The sequence below is a fragment of the Crocuta crocuta genome, unplaced genomic scaffold (assembly GCF_008692635.1).
Source record: "Crocuta crocuta isolate KB4526 unplaced genomic scaffold, BGI_CrCroc_1.0 scaffold228, whole genome shotgun sequence".
Lineage (NCBI taxonomy): Eukaryota > Metazoa > Chordata > Mammalia > Carnivora > Hyaenidae > Crocuta > Crocuta crocuta.
Window position 1 is genome coordinate 51,044 of NW_027532820.1, and position 5,270 is coordinate 56,313.

Consider the following 5,270-nt stretch of genomic DNA (forward strand, 5'->3'; position numbering starts at 1 on the left):
TGTTAGTCCAAGATGTTCATACAGCTCAACATGTAAATCAGCTAACCAAAAATATCTCTCATGCTCTAGCTATTCAAGAAATCATAAAACTAGACACAAAGGTAAATGCACTCGAAGAGGCTATTCTATGTATTGGAAATGAGCTAAACTCTTTAAAGGTATGGTTGGCTCTCCGGTGCAATAAAGAATATAACTGGAAAATCAAGTGTTGCCCAGAGACAAAGAGCCTAACTTAGAAGGAACAGATAAGGGCAGAAGATAAGTTACTACATACACCTCTGCTAACTGGTGATGTACAGCAGCCCCTTCCCTAAGGCCTACATTACACAAACCCCTTCCCTTACCCTGGCAGCTGTGATGAGAATGGATAAGAGTCTCTACAAACCTATGACTTAATCTTAGTGTTATTAAAATGTGAACCCCCTGTTATTTTCTTAGTTACTCAACCTCACTATAATTGGGGCAGTTCTGCAAGAAGACTTCTGTAAAACCTGTTGCTGTACATTTTCCAAAAACATCTTATCACAGAGAGCTATCCATTGTAAAAATTCCATTTTCTGATGCCATGTTAACATTTGACCTATAAATAAAGACACCAAAACCAACAGGACAGAGATGCCTGCCTGGTGATCAGAAAGAATCTCAGGGCTCTCTCACTCCCTGCCTCGCCGACACTGTCCATCCTTCAGGGCCCCCTGGACCTGCAGAGCCGGCCTCCGACAACCAAGTGTTGGTGAGGGTGTGGAGCCAGGGGACCCCCAGCCCTCGGTATTGTAAATTGGCCACTTTGGAAAACAGTTCAGCTGTTTCTAATGAAATCAAATGTGTGTCCACCCTGCGAATCAGTAATTCAGTCTTCTCTCTATACCTGTGGGAAATAAATGCAGTTAGCCACAATTATTTGCACAAGAATATTCAGAGCAGCTTTATCCATTAGAGTCGAAGACTGGTACAAACCTGACATCCATCCACAGGAGAATGGATAAATGAGTCTTGCCACATTCATGCAATGGAATACCACGCAGTAACAAGAAAGAATATACTGCTGATAAACACGAGTATGTCTCAAAAATACTAATTTTTGAGAAAAAGAAGTCAGTGAAAAAAGAACATTCATTATATGGTTCTATTTATGTGAATGTCAACCTAAATAAAAAGGAAAACTGAGGTCAGCTCAAAATTGTCCAAAAGATGAGTTTTGGGAAACAGTAGAGGCAGTGCTAGTCAGGACAGGAAGACTGAAGCAAGCTCCAGGGAGGTCCGTCGAGGGTTTGAGGTGGGCTGTTCTCATGAGCACGGACGGAAAGAGGGGAGAGCTCAGTCAGGTCTGTTCAAACTGATGACAAAGAGAGACCGGCTTTGAAAATACAGACAAAAACCAGTCTAGTCAGACAAACAAAGCACAATTCAGCTTATTTTGCAAGACCAACATGACCTGGGTCATTCCTTGTTTATGCCTCTGGAAACCATAAGCAAAAATGGCGATATGGGGAAACTCCTAACCAACTTCCTATTATTTAGGAAAATTCCAACATGATCAGTTTTCTACAAATGAGGCATTTATGGGAACTCAGTCTCTCAGTCCTTACGTTTTGTTTTTCTGAGGGCTCACATGCATGAGATGTTTTCATTTTATATCCTCTGGTCCCATTTTAGATTGAAATTATTTCACATGAAATTCAAGTTTAGACAAAACTATGGTGATAAAAATCAGAAAAAGGGTTAGCTCTGGGAAAGAAACTGATTGGGAAGGAGCATGAGGAAACTTTTTCTCGGGTGACGGAAATGTTCTTTATCTTGATTTTGGTCATAGTTGCACTGGTGTATACATTTGTCCACATTTACCAAGCTGTACATGTATCATGTGTTAATTTCAGTACTTTACTCTCTATTAATTGTACTTTAATCAAGTATTACTAAAGCATAAATAAGGTTCATAAAAGGTGGGAGACTTACACAATTTTACACTTGCATTCCACACAGTCCAATTGAAATGAATTACACATAAATAAGAGAAGACAAGAACACTCACACGCATGAAATATTGAAAATGTTAGATAGAAGTTCTCCAAGACTGAAATATATAAGCATCCAAATTTGGCATCAAAATCTACTGGGCTAACAAATTTGGGAAGAAACAATTGAGGATCAATGGCTGAGATTTTTGAGGGTCAAAACCTTTAAAATAAATCCTGCAATGCTTCAGAAATCATTCCATGGATCCTCAACTGCCTTAAGCCCCTCGGTTTGGCAAATTGACCATTTATTAGTTTCACCAGCCAGTATTCCATGCAGGCTTTCAGCAGATTATCCGGTCAAGCAGGCTGCTCCCCTCTGAGCGAGCAGGTCGTGGGCGAGCCCCCAGCAAATCACAGGTTCAATCACCTTGTTCAGGGTGAACGAGGGCAGCACAGGACCGCATGCTCATGGGGTCTGCACTTCCTGTAAAGCCCCACCATGGACCGCCCAGTGTTGGAGCTAATGGACCCCAAGCCAGGCAACAATGTTCTTGGGTTCAGACTTTTACCTATAAGGGGCCGAGGAGGGAAATGGACCGTGGGGAGAATAAAACCATTGCTCAGTATAATTTTGTAATATTTTACAAGAAAAAAAAAAAAACAAAAACCCAAGGAGCTCATGGGTTTTAGTCCAAGCCAAGGAGATGGTAAGAATTCGGTGCACTGAACATTTCCCCTGAATGGCAAACTTCCCCTTATATGTTTCATAAATTGCCATTAACAATTTCTTTTCCTCCAGAGAATTTTTGCAGGGTATGCAGTGTTTTTGAAGCCCAAGATTTTATGTAATAGTTTAGATCCGGAGAATCTCTGACCATCCAGGGAGTTTCAAGCTGCCTAGCTGCTTTCAGCTTTGTTCCTCTCCACTGAAATGACAGTGAACTATAAATTTCATGTTAGATGCTACTGTTTCTGTGCTTGAGTCGATTGCCAGAATATTCCAGATTGAGTGGAATAACATTAGGTGCTCTTTGCTGAGGGACTCCCATTGCTGGGGAGTCAGGTGAAAGCCACTTAAGGGCAACTAGTTATTCCCTCTCTTGAGGCGAGGCCTCAGGCAAGAGTTTCCTTCATGCCCGTGGCTGAACTTTTTGTGCAGAGAGCTGGTGGCTATGTGGGGCTGTGGATTCCCTGCTGGCACAGAGGTACAGAGACGTCTGGGTGGTGCTGGAGGAATCCAGGGTCAGGGGGAAATGCTCCTTCTTGTCTCGGGAAACACGGTACCCTTCTGTGACATCCCCTTTGGCAGTGCTGCCAGTACCACTTGAATAATGGATCAGCCTCAGGCCCTGTCCTGGGTCTTGTCGATACCAGTACATTGCAAAATGGTTCATATCCTGAGAACATTCCAGGACCATCTTGGTTCCTGTTTGTATAATATGGTGTCTTGGCGTCTGGGTGATTACAGCATCCACGGGGCCTGGGGGAGAGGGAGATGGAGGTTCAAGGCAAGGCTGAGGGCGTGACCTGAATCTGCAAAGCAAAGGGAAAGGCTTGGAGCTGGGACTTTGCAAAATCGTGCATGGCCCAGTGCTCCAGCTAAGTCCAGAACTCACCTGCTCCCAGGAGACAAAGAGTCACACAAAAGAGGCTGAGGCTCATGGGGGCGGGGGGCAGGGTGAGGAGGCCACTGAACCAGCTAAATGCTCTCATCTGCAGGACTGGAAGCTCTTCAGTGGACAAACGAATGTCCCTGCCTCCCACTTCTGCAGACTCTTCCTGGCCCAGGATCCCTTGTGACTTGGCTCGGGAGGGGTCAGCCACTCCCCATATAGATGTTGCTTAGCAAGGCCTGCAGGGGTGATGGGGTGTGGCTGCCTTGCACTGAGTGTAGGGTGCACCCCACCCCCTTGGTTTCCCATACTCCTCTGAGACAGTCTGCTCCTCTGTCTGCACCTGCCCTTGACATCAAGCCTGCCTCGTCCAAATCCTTCAGCTGTGGAACTCATTAAAGTTTAGAGGGACCTCCCACCTCTTCCATAGCTGTAGGTAGCTTAGCAATAACGGAAAACTTAACATCTGCCTGGGATTGGATCCAAGCCTGTTTTTCTTAACCCTCTCCGTCCCTATGCTGCTCTCCCAGACTTTCCCCTGAGCCCCTCAGATCTCAGTGGCATCACAGTGCCATCTTGTGGCCAGTAACTGCAGTTTCATCATTGCTTCTGCCACGGCCCAAGGGATTCTGGGAATGTCTGCAGAATCAGCAGGGAGACTATTCCAGAAATAGCATCTTGCAAACTTTTTTTAAATACAAAAATGTAATTTTTATTTATTCTTTTTTATTGACAGAGACAGCGTGAGCGAGGGAGGGGCAGAGAGAGGGAGACACAGGTGTCAGCATGAGCCCAACGTGGGGCTTGAACCCATGAATTGTGAGCTCATGACCTGAGCTGAAGTTGGATCCTCAACTGACTGAGCCACCCAGATGCCCCAGCATCTTGCAGATTTTATCCTCAACTTCTTTAAACCCTAATCCTGATACCAATCCTAACCCTGACTCTATTCCTCTGAGTTGTCATGCTTAATCTCCCACCATCATTCTACTTAACTGCTGTCACATATCTGGCAGTGAGAGTCCAACCAAAATCTTCTCCTTTAAAACGATCTCCTGGGGCACCTGGGTGGCTCAGTTGGTTAAGCATCTGATTTCGGCTCTGGTCATGATCTCACAGTTCGTGGGTTCGAGCCCCATGTCGGGCTCTGTGCTGACAGCTAGCTCAGAGCCTGGAGCCTGTTTCAGATTCTGTGTCTCCCTCTCTCTCTGACCCTCCCCTGCTCACGCTGTCTCTCTCTCAGAAATAAATAAAACATTAAAAAAAAACTATCTCCTGAGGGGGAGAGGGACAAAATGGGAGGAATGGAAGAAAATAGTATTTAGTCTAAGATTGGAAGAAAAGTACAGGAAATGAACTATAAGAAGGTTCATTTATCTCTGCTACTAAAAATAAACAAAAATGCCCCCCTTCTACCACCAAAGGGGCAATCAACCAACCGTACCTCCAAAATATAGATCAGCTGAGGACTAGGAATATAATGAGATTACTTTCACAATGGGGTCCAATGTGGGCAAATAAAAAGCAAAATTGGAATGTAAGAAAAATATGGAACATCTTACAAGACAATAGGCAATCACGGAGGATGCGGTGTCTAGTGGGAAAAATAAGGATGAATGGAATTAAGGTGAGCCAGGGACAGTTGACGCTAGACAGTTAGCTTGTACAACATGCATGTGCTGATTCAGGCAGCAAGGGG

At 44.6% G+C, this 5,270-nt stretch overlaps 1 pseudogene; it reads right to left on the minus strand.

Annotated features, from left to right (window-relative positions):
* Positions 1 to 3,088: 3,088 nt before the first annotated feature.
* LOC144245734 (T cell receptor beta variable 6-2 pseudogene) lies at positions 3,089 to 3,671 on the minus strand (annotated as a pseudogene).
* Between the last annotated feature and the right edge of the window lie 1,599 nt (positions 3,672 to 5,270).